Consider the following 17,392-nt stretch of genomic DNA (forward strand, 5'->3'; position numbering starts at 1 on the left):
AAATAAAATAAAATAAATGATAGCACTGTAACACCGTTGCTTAATAGTCCCCCAAAATACATCGCGATCAGAATAACCAATAAAAAAAAGAAAATGATATACACATAAGACTGATGGTGCTGAGTAAATAGAGTATATCCAGGCAGACTCTTGACAGTGTAGAAGCCCCTGTGGCATGGTTAAGGTACCATATCACTGCAATCATGTTTGTAAAGGAGCACCATGTATACCAGCACAGCAATGTGGTTGTCATCTGCTTCCCATGGCACTGCTCCCCTGTCCCTGAACTATACTAGTCCACAGTGGTGACTGGTGCACACTGGGTCTAACAGAGCAGAAGGCTGGGAGGTCAACAGTCAGTGGAATCAGAGCCTATTATGGACAGAGTTCTACAAGGGGAACACTGAGATTAAGGGGGAGGAAGCTGACAGGCAGTGGCAACCAACCCCTGGCAGGCAGGTAAGGGATGGTTATGGGCAGACTGAGGTTGGTTGGGCAGTTCCCCTTCTGCCCTAATGGATCAGCCTGCTAGTTTCCCAGAATTCATGTCAGGAAAGGAAAAGGAGAAGCACACGCTTTGAGGGGAAAAACATGCCAGCGCACAATATTGAGACTAAAGCTTGTCTTCCGGTTTAGAGGATCATTTCCTGAGTATGGGAGTAAAGAAACCTGGACCTCCTCATAAAGCAATAGAATTTAATTTGTTTTGTTTATTTTATAGCTCACATAATTCAGTGTTTCATGCACAGTGTTGTATTTAATAACAAAAAAATTAAAAAATGTATTAAAAGATAAGACTTGGATGCTGGCTCAAAAGATGAATTATCTAGTGAGAAACTAGCTCCCTTATCCTTCAAAGTCTAAGGATGAGGCAATGAAGAAACAGCGCAAGCGTGGAAGTCAACAACACAACATACTACATCATTTTCCAATGATCGTTAGCAGCTCTGCTACTACAATTCTATTCTGATGGCTCATCTTAGTTGATGATTTTTCACAATGTATTTCATGGCTTCCATCCCTACATGAGACTTTATTACTATCACATAGGAATAAAAAGCCATAAAACACTAAAGTGAATTTATCTTGATCAGAAGCAATACTGATTTTCTTCACATGATTTCACAACCATTTCCAAACTAACTGAGAATTTCATGCTACATTACTCAACATTTTAAAACTGCATTTCAATGATTAAAAAAAAAAACACTCCACAATGGTTACATCACAAATTAACAGCAATTTAGACTTCAGAGAGGTTGCTAGCTAAACAGATTGGGGGGACAGTCACAACACACAACCATTGAATCCACTGAATAGACAGGACACCACAGAAAATAGCACTGGAACAGACATCTTTGAGCACGTACAAAAGACAAGGGAACTATGAACATTGCCTTGGAAACTTTTAAGAAGCCTTTCAGCCTTCCCCCACTGTATTTTCCTGATGTTGCCATTTGCTTTCAGGGTTGGGATGAGAACAGACAACATCACTATAGGCACAGTAAAGCATCTCAGATTAACAAGGAGCTGGTAATATGGAGATGTCAGTACCAGTGCTGCAAATCTCAAGGCCACAAACTGTCTGAAAGGCAAACCTTTCTCTGGATCTAAATATATCCCAAACCAGACTTAATCTACCACCTACCCACAGTCACATTTCTATCAGCCAGTGAATAAATAGTCGTGTACTGTTATTTCCAAATCAAGCTAGGAATCCAAAGGACCTGGGACTAATGCAGTATTACATAGATGAAATTACTAGTCTTCATATTCCCACTAATTGGCCAAATTGAAACACAAGTCTCTAGGGTTATTGAATTGTCAATAAGATAACCTATCACAAATTCAAAGCCTTTTGGAAATTAATTTGCTTCCACATTTGTTCATAAACTAAAGAATATCTAATATGCCACACGAGGCTAAAATCAATATGATAAAGAAACTAGCTAATGTGAACCTTAACAAAAACAAAACAAAAAACCCTGATGTTAGGATTAATTTTAATTTGCAGCTAATGATTACCACTGAAAGCCTCCTCTATTTTATTTACCTATTACTATTCTCTGGCAGCCTATCAAACCTATTCTTGTCTAGCACACTATGCTTAGCATAAGTGGAACCCATAAATGAAAGGAGGTGCATAAATAAATTAAATTATCATGCATAAAACATGCAAATGATTTAAAGACTGTATATGAAACTCTAGTTTATATTCATTAATCTCAGGTTGCACTTTTGAGGGACAAAAAGACGCTAATTGGGTCCATATTAATGCACTCCCAAACCTTCCAGTGTGTTTTAGGTAAGTTTTAAATGACATATATTAAAATGTAAATAGCTACTCATTTCCCTTTTTATCTCTCGGGTTGTGGGGGCAATGGCAACAAATAAAATATCATATTGGGATAAAAATACACCATAAGACTAACATCAATACAAAACATGTTCAGCTATGTTATATGCCGCTGCATGTATGCTGACATACACAACTCAAGCAGCCTTAATCATCTCTCCCTTTCATAGCTGACTCAGTCCAGCAGGAAATAAGCCTTCTTGTGCTCACTCTATGAGGATTGCAATGCCCATCTGGCTATACATCTGCACCTTTATTGTGATGTTCATCTGTAACCCAGTGAATTGGTTGGATGTGTCTTTTTTATGATGGGGATACACAACTGCCTTATGCCCAGTGGTTGTTGCACATGGCTAGTTCTGTGAGACTACAGATGATAGGAGTCCCTGTGCTTAATTTTTTTTTTATTGCCTATCTTCTTTTGACAACCAGACTTTTGAAAATAATAGAAAAATGGGCCAAATCCAGTCCAAGTTAAGTATTTCTAAACCCTTTGATATAAACAGGAGAAACAGAAGCACATAATGAACTTTTTTTTGTCGAAATCAGCAGGACATGGTTAAAGTTTAGCCTAATTATGCCCACTGTTCCTAATTCAGCTTTGAATTTCAGGGTGTTGCAAGTTAAGCTGCGGCCTTGTTTCTTTTGAAACAGTCATTTTGGGGAAGATTAATGCTAGGTTGGCATGGTGATATCACATGGCTCCAATATGTGGGAAACAGAGTCATGAAACTTTTTTTTTTTTTGCAAGGTAGGAAGGAGAGGAGTAGAGAGGTTTTTTCCCTCCCCCCACTATTGTGCTGTTGCTTAGCCAAACAAAATTCACGTAACAAAATTGGCTTGGGGCCAGATCAATCCTTTCATTCTTGGGAGTCTTCTTAAGAAACACAGCCTTGGGTTGAAAGTTTTCTTTCAGTGCTTTTTGCATTGCATGGCAGCCTTTATTTGTGGAAGAAGGAAATTGTTTGTCTCAGCTGCACTCCCTTGTTGGCTGACAGCCTGAAATGAAAAGGAGGAAGCAAAGAGCTACAGGACGTTCAGCAGGGAGGAAGCCCAGACTCCAATTTTTTTAAAAAGGGAAGGCTGCATGTCTGATAAAAGGGGGAAAAGAAAATGAATAGCATTGACAGAAAGGTTTGGGGTTAGAGATTTCAGAAAACTTGTTTTGATTATGTGTTTGTTTATGGGGCAAAATAAAGCAAAAGTGGCTACGACCCAATGATAGATTGATTCTCAAGCTTAGTTTGCACTGAAAACTGATTATTCATTTGTTGGAGGCGCCCAGACAGTAATGCTTAACATATCACCATGTATGCCAGTTGTGTCCTCTTAAGCATACATGTATTGGAAATTAAAGTTTAGTTACAGAACCCAAGTTAAATATGTCCATATATTTAACTTGTTTTAGGAAGAATTGAAACCACAATGTGCATCTCTAAGCATCTCCCTTTGAAAAATGTAAGCTACGAAGGATGACAAAATTGCCACAAGGAAGCAAGGAGACAAACAAAGACACGGACACACAATCACATAGATGCTTCAGACACACACATTTATTAAGTCTCCCACTCTGGGAGCCTTTTGACGGCTATTTGTGCCTATTTACATATATTAAACTAGTTGTCATAAATAACAGCAATAAGGATAGCTGGTCTGTCAACGGACTCAACACAAATGACAAATGTTCAGAGGGCCATTTAGCGTGGAGATGTGCTTGTGCTGAAATACGCTTTCATTCATGGCTCCTAAAAGAGAAAATGATTGCATGGTTACAAAACTGTAAGTAAGAACTAAGGATATTCACCTCATGAAGTCATTTTTCAACTAGTCTCTTGGCCCTTGCTGGGATTATTTGCAGCAGGCCTGCCACTGGTTCATTTTCTGCTGACTCCATGTGGGCAATTTTTTTATCTCATTATTAAAAGTGAACCTGGCAATTCTTTCAAAGCTTCCCTTTAGGTGTGGCTGAGTCCGCAGTGCATCTTTTGTCTCAGAAAGACATTGCTGAAAGCTCACTGTCACAAGGAAAGAAAAAAAAAACCTGAAAGTGATAAAAGTAAATTTTACAGATATCTATATAAACATATTTTAGAGCAATATATACAGGCGACAGATGAAATGGACTGTTTACCTTGGAAAGAATAGCCTTTTCTTCTCTAAATCATCATTCAGACCTGTATGTCATCCAAAAGCGATTCTGCCTTCTTCAACTTAGCCATCATCTGGGGCTGTGAGATAACCCCCATGGCACTGGCCTCCTTTACTGACTCCTTCATTATTAGCCTCCTGGTGGGTGAGATAGAATACAATGAATGTAATAACCATACTTCACACAACAGGCCCTCTCTCGCTTTTAAATTGAAAATCCCCTTATTACAAAACAAGGGGTGTTCTTTTTCTTCTACCTTTAAGTAGGACTGCCACATTCATTGGTTTTTACAAAAACGCAGCTGCTTTTTAAGCTACAGATAAATAGAATCTGCTAGGCGGTAATTCTCCTCAGCCTGAATTGCATTATTTTCTAAGAAGCTGGTGAGGGACACACACACACACACACACACACACACACATACACACACTCCCCCCAACACACAAAGTATATGAAAATGGAAAGTTATTTTCCTTTCTAATTATAACTCTTGTTTTTCCACTATTAATTTGCAATGCTAAGCAAATCTCCTAAGGTTTTGTTGTTGTCTGTTTGCCAATACAAACACAATTTTCTTTTTGTTCGATAAAACAGTATTTTCAATAAAAATAATAAAGAATTGTTTTCTTTTTTGCTGTAGGAAAATAGATGACTGATTATGATGATTGGATGGACTAATCTTCAGAAATACCACCAGACAATAGAGATGCAGCTATAAAAACAAATAAATATCCTGAATAGGTATATGGATGGCGAGGTTTGGATTTTCATTAACAGCTCAGACTATCGTGAGTAGTTGGTTATGATGTCATCATAACCTTTTCATCCTAAAATATAGCTCTATTGTTATTATTAATTTTCTAGGATTATATATAGAGAGAGAGAAGGAGAGAGAATTTCTTAATAGTAAAGTTTTTTAGCATTATCTGTTGGTAATAATCTGATTTCTCTCTAGATCCATGTATGCAAGTAAATATATACTTAGAACAAATGGAATATTATAATATAGCAAAAAGGAGCAAAAAATACCAGTTATTGGACTTATTATCGTAATTATTTATTGAATTTATATACTGCCCTACAAGTCTCACTTACTATTTCCTATAATACAGTACATTATTAAACACTGAGGCTGAGTTAATTGGTTAAACAATGCAATTAAAATATTAATTCCTTAAACTGCTGAGTATTTCAATGTAGTTTTTAATCCAGGATGCCTTGGTGAAAGGATGTTAAGATCATTTCATGAATGTAAACTTTCTATGCTCGTGTTCATTTAATGATTCTGCTGCGCAGAATTTTCAGACAAAGCCAACTTGCATCATTTAGTCAAAACAACTATTCCATTAAGGGTCTCCAAAACTCTGAGGACTGAGATGCTGTGTCACAGAGGTGCCAACTTGAATAAAATATGGAAGGTAAGCCCTGCTCCACATAATTGATAACAAAATGCAGCTCTCGCACACCATTTGAATGGCAATGCACATCAACTTTTGGGGGGCAGCCCCCTCAAGTATTTTATAGGTGGGCGGCAAAGGGACCTTGGTCCCTAGGAGCTGGTTCCTGTGCTGTATTATATTATAAAGTGAACTGATTTATTGAAATTAAAAGAGACTTTAATTTATTGAAGGCTATCAGTAACACGAGAAAGCCAACTGATTTCTAAGACTGCTGTTTTGACAAGATCTGGTGCCTCTTTCTCCAGCTCGGGCTGGCAGCAGCTATGACATACATTTATTTATACCCTGGCATCCCCGGCCAGGACCTGGCTCATGGCGGCTAACATCAAAAGTCAAATACATTTAAACACAGTCAAACAATTGATTAAAATACAGCTTAAAATTAGAATCAGGATAAAATTAAATGACTGCCCATGAAATTACAACCATAAGGGTCAGGAACCTCAAGTATTCATCAGGGCCAGATATCCATCTTGGTCCCAAATGAGCGGATAAAAGGGCGAAAGAGGTAACTTACAGGGTCCCATAGAGGGGAGTCAAACTGGGCCCGGACCGAAGGCCAGGTGGAACAGTTCTGTCTTGCAGGCCCTGCAGAAGGATAACAAGTCCCACAGGGCCCTGGTCTCCAGCGATAGAGTGTTCCACCAGGCTGGGGCCAAAGCCGAAAAGGCCTTGGCCCTGGTTGAGGCTAGTTTAACCTTCCTTGAGGCCTGGGATCTCCAAAATATTATTATTTGCAGACCGTAAGGTCCTCTGCGGGGCATACCAGGAGAGGCAGTCCCATAAGTGCATTTTGAAATGTAAAAATCTGCCTGGGTGGGCACATTGGCCCCCCAAAAGTGGACATGTCCACGTTTCCCCAGACATATGGCAACCCTACTTAATGACACATACAACTGACTGCAAAACTAAATTCTAGTAATGCAAAAGTGATTTTGGATACTTCACTTTACTATGCACAAAGGATATCACTGTAACAACAGTGGAATTATACATTTTGTAATAAAATACTAAGACTTTGCATTGTAGTATGAAAGGCAGTGTTCAAACAGATGTCAGAAACTGCAGGCAGGCAGGCAGGCAGGCAGGCAGGAAGGAAGGAAGGAAGGAAGGAAGGTGCAATCCTTTCTATAATTTCAAGTTCAGTTTCAATGCCTTCGGTGCTTTAAAAAAAGTAAGAGTGGAGGGAGAGTTCAAATAATTAAAGCAGTTCTTACCTGAAGCATTAATATTTAAATGTAATTCTGAATATTAAAATGTGTAGTTAAAAAGACACACAACTCTAGTAGTGTGGCACAGTCTAGAAATCTTGTCTGAATTCAAAATTATAACATTACTCTGGATTTATTGCTTGCAGCATTACAAATGAGCTATCTATTATAAGTGATGCTGTCTGCATTTCCCCCCAAAGCACATCCTTGTAAAAATATACATAAATGCCGCTAACAGTGGTGACATTACAATGACATTCAAACGTGCTGCTGCAAAGAGGCCGTTTTATTCTTAGGTTATGGGTAGAAAACACTGGGTATCTGTAAGTTTTTTTTTTATTAAATGGGCAAGCCAATCTCATGGGGCAGAGTCCTAAGATGACTAAATTGTTCCACATAAAGAGCAGTAGAAGATGTATATCTGGCAGCCCAAATATCTGCCCAATGTGTATTTGCTGGCACCACAAGGGTGCTGTTGTGAGGTTTGTGGTGTTTTGTAGGTGTAAAAGTAGTTTTTGGAAATTCCAAGTCATTATCTACTGGTACAGGAAGACTATAGCAGACAGGGGCTGGGGCTGGGGAAACCCAGCCAGATGGGTGGGGTATTAATAATAATAATAATAATAATAATAATAATAATAATAATAAATTATGGTGTATGTGACACAGAAAGATGATGCCCTTGCAGCAATCTCCACAGTAGCACACAAGGCAGATTGTGGGATCAGCAAAGATGGTGGATTTCACTTGTTTGAAAACCGTACATCCAACAAGGCAGGCACTGATTTGCTGAACATATAAGGTTACCTAAGGCTAAATAAGAACATTGGTTCAAGGGTCCTCAAACCTCCCAAAAAGAGTCTTGCAGCCCCTTAACACAGGAGTGGGGAACCTAAGACCCAGAGATCAAATACAGCCTCCCACTTTTGCCTCTAGCCCCACCCACCAGTGACATGTGCCCCACACCAAAGGCTGACCATAGGAAAATGCAATATTTGGGCTGAAGGCAGTTCTCCAACCTGCCTTATTATGGCACCTGCTCTTTATTCACCACAGCATCTGAAGTAGTTTTAAAATCTCTTTTTTATTTCACTGTGGATTATACCATACTTTTAGCATTTTAAACATTGTAAACCACCCTGGAATCAAATTTAATGAAGGGTTGTATAAAACTACTATACAGTAAGCCGGAAACTTACTCACATTTAACTTGTTCCCATTCAGCTTTACGAGTGTGGAAATAAATATTAAAAAAATTAAAAGGGGACAGAAAGTGGGTGGAGTTCTGGGGGAAATGACTTTGGCAATCCCAGCTGTCAATGAACCCAGTGGGTTCGGACTATACACGATTTTGGCTTTAGGTGTGATTCCCGGAACATAATCCCCATGGTAAGTTGTGGGCTTACTATAAATAAACTCATGCAGGAATCATGCAGATGTCTTTCCTAGCCCTGAGATTCTTTAACTGAGCTCTGAATCTGGCAGCATGTACCACTGAGCATGTCCACTCCCCTAATACGGTCACACAAAGCTATCCTATACTAAGCCCAACCATTGGTGCTGGGTCCTGGGCCAGTTGTCCCAGTACTGCTTCCTATAATCATTTTAAACAGAGGTGATGGGGACTGAACTTGCGGCCACCTGAATGCAAGCCATGCACCTGTGGGGACGGGCTATAGCTGAGTGGCAGAGCATCTTCTTTGCATGCAGAAGGGCCTGGGTTTTCAATCCCCAAATCCCCAGCATCTCCAGGTAGGGATGGGAGAGATCCCTGTGTGAAATCCTGGAGACTTGCTTCCATTTAGTTTACATAACCCTGAGCTGGACTGACCAGTGGTCTGACTCAATCTAAGGCAGCTTCCTATATAGACCCTTACATTCCACTACATTTATGGGATACCACATTTCTGGTAGCATGAAAGCATTGGGCAAGGAGTGAAGGAACTTCCCATGCAGACATCATTTTAGAAATGGGCTTTCATTGTAGCTAAAGAAGTTTCAAATGTGTTGAATTAAAGCCAGCACACTTAGAAGAGCAGTGACAGCTATTAAACAAGGAAGGAGACTGCTTTAGCTGCTGTACTTGCAGGATGTGCCATGCTTATACCATTTAGCTTTCACTTAGTGCTGCTTTATTTCTAAACAGAGAGTTGCTGGGGCTGAATCTGCCTGGAAGTCACAGCTTCTGCCTTAGAAGCTCGTACCTATGGGACCGCCTCTCTTGGTATGCCCCGCGGAGGACCTTAAGGTCCACAAATAACAACACTTTGGAGGTCCCGAGCCACAAGGTGGTTAGATTGGTCTCAACTAGGGCCAGGGCCTTTTCAGTACTGGCCCCAACTTGGTGAAACACTCTGTCACAAGAGACCAGGGCCCTGCGGGATTTGAAATCTTTCCGCAGGACCTGCAAGACGGAGCTGTTCCGCCTGGCCTTTGGTTTGGACTCAGTCTGACCCTTATGTTTCCCTCCCCTTATGGTTTTGATTTATGGGCTACTACTAAAATGAGGCTGCATTTTAAACTGTATTTTAACCCGTATTTTAATTAACTTTTTCTTTTCTTTTTCTATTACGTTTTATTGTAATTTTATTGGTGTTAGCTTCCCTGAGCCCGGTTCTGGCCGGGGAGGGCGAGGTATAAATAATAAAATTATTATTTTTTATTATTATTATTATTATTATTATTATTATTATTATTATTATCTCTAAATCTCAAGTTATACAGGGAGCTGGTTGTAGCTGCTTAGAGGTGAGCAAAGCTGCTCCCCGCACATCCATTTCTTTTATTAATTTTATTAATGCTCTTCTTCTTCTAGGGCTCAACCTAGCATTGGAAATGGGTACTGCGTGGCAAGTGGAAGAAGCACCTGTTTCTGTAGCTGGACGGGTCCAAATACGATGTGTGATCATATTGAATATTATAACCTAGGATCATACAAAGATCTCTTCCAGCTAAATCTGGACATACAAAGAATTGAACCGTGGACCTTCTGTCTGCAAAGCAGGTGCTCTGCCACTGAGCTAAGACCCCCCCCCCCCCTTGCTAAGATACCAGGTATCTTATCTCATTCCACCCAAATACGTGATTACAGCAATCTCAGTGGAGGAAAGACTTATTCTTCAGACAAAAGGGGACAAAGACACAGAAGTCTGCAGTCACGGTTCGCTAAGGAAGATAATTGGACACTTCATTTCCTCTGTAGCAATGCTCATTTTTTTTAAACAGGGTAACACACTTTGGACTATAAAGAAATTATAATGAAAGAAGACAGCATGAGCAAACATGGACCATTTACCTTTTGAACACGGTTACTTGATGATATTCTTTGTGTTTTATGAAAGATCAGGCTCATTAAGAAAGACAATGATTTTGGAAATGAGCTTACATCGAAATGAAAGTCTTAAAGCGTAGTCGCTAACAACTGTGCCAGGTAATGTTGTGTTTTGAAATGCTGACAACGTACCTGGTCTTTAGTGTCAGTGAAACATCATAGACACTCCCAATCTCAGCACCTGTGTGCTGGTGCAAGAGGTCAAAAGAATAAGTAATAGCATGTGGGCGGTCTAATTTAAAAACGAGCTAAGAAGCGCTATTATGTACACTGTGGACATGCCTATCTGAACAAGTTAATCAATACCAATTGACATAAAAGGTGATGAATTAAACCAACTGAAGACACCTTTAAAAATTATAGTACAAAATAATTAAAAAATGAATTCATTCCAGATTTGGTAAAGTGCAACCCGTTTTGTGCAATGACTGTGGTTCTTTCTGAATAAGGATGCATATAAAAGGTTTAATGGGGTATGCATGCACACTGCAGTGTAGACATGATGAAAATCGGAGAGCTAGGATTTCTGATAATATACCTCAAAAGGGTTATTTTCTGTTTCAGATCATTGGAGAACTGCTGCCTGTCACAGTGCACAATACAGTACCAAGTTTCAGGGGTGTTAGTAGGTGCTTAAAAGACTTGGGACACAGTCCCATAACACAAGTTTGTATAAATATATACAGTGCTTCTGGGAGAATTCAGAGAGAAGGTGCATGGAATCTCACTGGAATTGGAATCCCTCAAAGTCCCCAACTACTCTGTAAGCAAAGTTATTAAAATGTGGTGTTTTTTAAAAAACCATGGACGGAAGGGGCAGAAGATCCAGGGCTCGGCACCAAAGACCCAGAGCTAACACTTCTTTTAAGCTACCAGGACCAATGGACTGCCTGTGGTAGCTTTGTTTGCTCACAAATCTGTTTTGACACACTGATGTCCCTGGCAGGGTTGGAGTAGCAGACCCAGTCCAACCACGAAGCGGCATCTCCACTTGCCCCCGCAGGCAGAGCAGCAGGTGAGGTGGTAGTGGTGGCAGGGAGGGGCGGCACTTCCTATTTCACCTCAAGCAGTAAAACGGAATGCGTCACCCCTGTGGAATAGAATACATCTTCCAGAAATCATGATTTTGCTGCAATTAATCAAGAACACAAGAACAGAAAAGCCTTCTGGATCAGGCCAATTGACCATCTATTCCAACTCCCTACTCTCACAGTGGCTAACCAGATGCCTATGGTGATCCTAAAAGCAGGTCCTGAGCACAACAACATTCTCTCCACTTGTATAATATCACATTGGCTGAAGGCAATGTAGAGTTGCACCGACTAGATTTTGCCTGTCATCCTCACCATCATCATTTGCACTGTAATTGTTACACATAGGAAAGGCAATGCCTCACAAGCACGGAAGTCTCTTTATAACAATAAGCTGTAGCTAGTCACATAGCATTCTCCAAGTACTACAGAAGCCACTGGGTCAGGCTTCCTTTTTGATCAGAGCTAGGAAATCCTGCTCTTGCTGGCCAGATTGATTTTACCTTGTTCTCTCTCCACTTTTGCCTTGCTTTGACTTGCCTCAGTCAGCCACAACCCAAGCTCAACACAATCCAGATCTAACAAACAGCCCTTTTTTTCTCAAGCCATTAATAAGTGGCAAAGCAGTAGGAGTCACATATTCGGTTCGATTTTCTAAGTGCTCAACAAGCCAGATTGTTCACATTTTCAGTGACTGGAATGTATTATGGGGCTTCTAGATATTTTCTGAATCAACATCATTTCTCCACATTCATGCACCTCAAGAACAGAGGGTGTGAAGGAAACATAAAATGCACATGTGCATCATTTCCTGTGAAGAACCACAAGTGGATAGCAAGGGCTAACTGTGCAATGGCCTAATCCGTGGAAACTTTGTCATGCAGATACTGCTGTGATGAATGAAAGGGATGAATGAAAGGGAATACTTCTAAGCCTATTGATTTCAGTTTCACTGACTGAGATCAATCAGATTTTAAAGGGCTTAAGTTTGGCTAGATTGTATCCATATTTGGGGCCAATATGGTGTTAGCAGTTTGCCTGGTATTAAATGCAAGTGCTATTGAACCTATTAGAAACAGTGACCACAGAACAGTCAAATTCAGAATTTGTGAGATGTGAGTGCCCAATACCGTCACATTTGATTTCAAAAGATTCAAAACTGAGGGGATTAATAAAAAAAAAGAAGCTGAAAGGGAAAAGTAAGAAAGTAAAATCTCCCCCTCAAAAAAAAAAAAAACATATTTGAGGATTATTTGAACCACAATAAATAGAAGCTAATCTACAATATATATCACAGGTGAGCAAAGTTACAACTAAGGCCAAGAAGATGCCAGCATGGTCAACAAGCAGAGTCAAGGGAATAATTTGAGGCACAAAGGACTACTTCAGAAAATTGAAGTCTTGCCCAAACAAGTTTAAGAGAAATGCTGGTGACAAGAGATGAAGCACGTTTAGGCAGAACTCAGAACTAGCTACTGCAACATGTAGTAATGGTCACCATCTTGGATGACTTTAAAAGCAGATTGTACAAGTTCATAGACTATAAAGTTATCAGTGGCTGCATGATGGCAATGTACTCTATTAAGGTATAAGGGCGCTGTGGCCTAAACCACTGAGCCTCTTGGGCTTGCTGATCAGAAGGTTGGTGGTTCAAAACCATGCAACAGGGTGAGTTCCTGTTGCTCTGTCCCAGCTTCTGCCAACCTAGCAGTTTGAAAGCATGTGAGTGCAAGGAGGTAAATAGGTACTTCTGTGGTGGGAAGGTAATGTTGGAAAATGCTCTGGGGGTGCCTGCAAGCCCCCAAAACTCTGAGCGTCCTCTGGTACGCACAGCTCTGGAAAAGGCATCTCCCTTCTCTTCTAGTGAGCTTCTAGTGACATACATCATAATGATCTATGCACACTAAGTTTCTGGCAGAACACAGCAAGAAGCGTGAGACATCGTAAAGCTAACCTACTATTTATTTACACACTACGTACAGACAAAAGCATAATGGTGTCCGTTCTCTCCAGCTCTGAGAGAACAACAGGCACAAGTAAAAGTGAAAGTATATTACAAAGTACATACAGCGGAAGTGATAAGACTGCCTTCCGTTTCCCACACCTTTCTCAGGCAGGCATGTGATTTACACCAATCACAAATGCAGCATCGGAGGAGTGAAACTGCTAACAGGTAAATGGCTTTTCTGTGCACTTTGGCACTTGTCACGGTGTCCCATCATGCCAGAAGCATTTTAGTCATGCTGGCTACGTGACCCAAAAAGCTGTCTGTGGACAAACACTGGCTCCCTTGGCCTGAAGCGAGATGAGCACCGCACCCCATAGTTGCCTTTGACTGGACTTAACCGTCCAGGAGTCCTTTACCTTTTTTACCTTTAGTATCAGAGGCGGTATGTCTCTGAATACCAGTTGCCGGGGAACACAAGTGGGAAGAGTTCCATTGAGCTCATAACCTACTTGCAGGTTTCCTGCTGTGCGAACAGGATGCTGCACTGGAGGGAGAACACGGCCATCATGGCCAGTGAGCCTCAAAGTGGGAATGGGTGTTTAATTTAGCATCAGCAATGTACATAGATAGATGATTACATGCACAGACCTCTGAACTGAAATGCAAGAATATTTGCTAGATAAAACACAAAGTAAGCTTCTATTATCTTAAGAACTTCCAGGAACATCTGTACCCTTTTTTGGTAAATGTGTTCTTAACTTCCAGTTTCTGTTTCTATTCTATTCTATTCTATTCTATTCTATTCTATTCTATTCTTCATTGAAGCTTAAAAAAAAGAAAAGGCTAGGGCAGGTGTCTGTTTGTGTGTCTTACTTGGGTGACTCAATTATTTACTGGGCCATAAATAACTTCTAAACTCATTCACCCCAAATTCTTAATAACCCACAGAGTGCAACACAGCTAAGTTTAGAAAGTTTTATAAAATGAAAGCAACTCAAGCATAAATCACCCAGGATGGCAAAGAACTGAGATGCAGGTTGGAGATGAAATCTAAAAACTAATTAAATTCAACAAGTGCCTCTCAAAAGGCAACATAGCAGCTTAGCCTCCCATGCTAATATCACATTTTTGGAGAATGCAATAAATGGGGGGCCTTTCATGGTTGTAGTTTCACAGTTTGATTGTGCGAAGAGAAACACAACCAAGATTAGATGCATGGATTACAGTATTGAAAAGATGCCAAGGTCGAGATAAAAAGAATAGATAAATTAAGGCTTGTGAGGAGCTGAATTTGAAGCCAACTAGCAAAAAGGATTGAACCTTATTACCTCTAGTCACTGAGAAATTCCCCAGATGGTTGGGCGTAATTTGAAAAGGTCGGGGGGGGGGGGAATCCTTCACAGTATTATAGCTTCATGGTTTAAGGGCGTACATTTTGTGAGGTGCCAGCTCTAATCATTTTTATTGACTTGCTATCGAAAGACAGACAAAGGAGAGGCATGGCAGGCAGTCAACATACTATATATCCTGTCTTCTCAAGAAAAAAATCTAAGAATTTTCTGAATCTTAAAAGCCTGCTTTATGATAGAACAGATCACAGATAAATCCGATTTGCACGTCTCATGTTCATTTGGCATATGATGTGAGAATATACTCAGTGCTCCTAGAATTTAAAAATCAGATTAAATTTAGAAAGTAAATTGTATTTATCTAAACTCCAGACCATTTACAAAGATTAAGGGAGCAACCCTAACATCCCTGATGTGGATGGCTGGGGGAGGTTAGATTGGAGCACAGATACCTCTCTGTTGACTTTCATCAGCGGGGATAAGAAACACTGATGGGAGGAGCTTCACTGCCGCCATGGCCTGATCTCTACCCAAGCAAACAGGAGGCTACAGAGGGTTTCACGAGTGGGCCAGAGCTAAGTAAGACAAGGATCTTCTGCATCTTATGCCATTCTATTTTCAGGTGAGGGGCATATTTCAAGCTGCTCTACTGCACCAGCCTGGAAGAGAACAGAGCCATCCCACCTCCTGCCATGACTGGCTGGAGTCTCCAGGGCTTTGGATGTGGTGGTTGCTCTGCTTTTCCAATTGTCCCCTGGGCATAGCTGTCAACTTTCCCTTTTTGTGGGAAATTCCCCTATCAGTAATATAGTCTATATCAGGGGTGGCCAACTTCCAAGAGACTGCGATCTACTCACAAGGTTAAAAACTGGCAGTGATCTACCCCCTTTTGGGGTTCAGGTTGAGGTTGTTGAGCTTTTTTTAGGAAAGAAAGACATCCATGTTTTGGGGGGTTCGGGTCAAAGTTGAGCTTTGTTTAGGAAGGAAAGCCCTGTTTTGGGGGCTTCAGGGCAAAGGTTTAGAGCTTTTTTTAGGGGAGCCAAAGTTGCTGAGTTTCTTTGGGGGGAGCCAGTGATCTACCAGTGATCTACCACAGACGTCCAGTGATCTGCCAGTAGATCACGATCTACCTGTTGGACATGCCTGATCTATATAGTATAGTACTGATAGGGGAATTTCCCGCAAAAAAAGGGAAGGTTGACAGCTATGCCCCTGGGCAGGGTTAGGTTCTGACTGAAATCCTATGCACACTTTACTGGGGAATAAGCCCCATTGTAGTCATGAATGTATAATAGTATTAAACTTGTTTTGGAAGGAATTGGAATTTCCCATACAGGAACAGGTTCAGAATTTGGATCTGAAAGTGGTAGTTATTTAAAGTACTTAAAACTATGCCCTCTGATTTAATGTACTCTTTGCTGTTAGAATGGCTGGATTTTTTATTTTTTTATTTTTTAAATCTATTAATTTGTTTAATGTTAACCTATCTAAATGACTTGCAATCAACATGGCAGCATCAGAATTATAGCCAGGCTTCCTCCTCCTCATGCAATTTCAATCCAGTAAGATGTACAACACATAAATTCTATCATCCACTAAACCATGATGAAGATTAATTAGCATTAGATTTTCTTTCACTACAGACTCATTTGTCTTGCAGCCGTACCACGCAAAATCAGTATTCACTGTTCAATTGCTGCAAGACATTTGTAATGGACTTTTCAAAGTATGGTTCTGTGACTTCATCTGCCACATTATGTTTATGGAACCTGCCTCAAATCTCACTAAACAGTTTCCACTTGAATAGGAAAGAGATTTCCATACCTTTCCACATTTCCTCCACCTAAGACCAATACATTCAGAGCAACAGACAACCAAAGTGTACCTTTTCAAACCTCCAGCATGATGCCATTTTAGAAGACAGAAAGGGTTAACAGACCACACTTATTAAAAGGAATGTGAAGGCTGAGCATTGTTTCAGTAACTGAAGTTGATGCTTTCAAATAAACTGGGACTGTCTGGTGCTGCGTGTGTGTATAGGGTGTGTGTGTGTGTGTGTGTGTGTGTTTGTGTGTTTGTGTGTGTGTGTGTGTGTGTGTGTGTGTGTGCAATTTTCTAAAGCAACACTTCCTTCAATTATTTAAAGTGTTGAAACAAGAAAACTATTTGCATATGTTAACCAGGGAAAATTAAACATGCATTTAAACAGTTGAACTGCAATGTTTTGAAACTGAAATTAGTCAGTGTTTAGTTGTCCCCCACTGCTGCTGTCTCGGAGCATAAAGAGAAAATATCGCCATGCCTGAATACTCTGGAAGTAGCAAGTAAAGCCTGGAGCTTAGTTAACAGCAGACACTTTGATAAGATGCCTGAGAAGGTATCTACTACTATGGCAACCTGCCTTCACTTTAACTTCATCTGCTGATGTCTTTGTCTGAGCGAGCCCTCCTTCAGAGGGTGAGGCAGATGTCAACTAAGTAGGGAACTTTTCCAGCTGTGGTAACCCAGTTCTGGAATTCTTTAGAAATCCTCATTTGCAACCAAGGTGATTGTCTCT

At 40.4% G+C, this 17,392-nt stretch overlaps 1 long non-coding RNA gene across 1 annotated transcript in view; it reads right to left on the minus strand.

Annotated features, from left to right (window-relative positions):
* Window positions 1-3,882: 3,882 nt before the first annotated feature.
* Window positions 3,883-17,392, minus strand: part of LOC117053910 — a 30,289-nt gene continuing 16,779 nt past the window's right edge. The window contains exons 2-3 of the long non-coding RNA XR_004427449.1: window positions 4,488-4,642; window positions 3,883-4,101 (exon numbers count right to left, since the gene is read on the minus strand). This is a non-coding gene — a long non-coding RNA (uncharacterized LOC117053910). The remainder of the gene's footprint in view (window positions 4,102-4,487; window positions 4,643-17,392) is intronic.

This window comes from Lacerta agilis, chromosome 10 (genome assembly GCF_009819535.1).
Source record: "Lacerta agilis isolate rLacAgi1 chromosome 10, rLacAgi1.pri, whole genome shotgun sequence".
In the NCBI taxonomy this organism is placed as follows: domain Eukaryota; kingdom Metazoa; phylum Chordata; class Lepidosauria; order Squamata; family Lacertidae; genus Lacerta; species Lacerta agilis.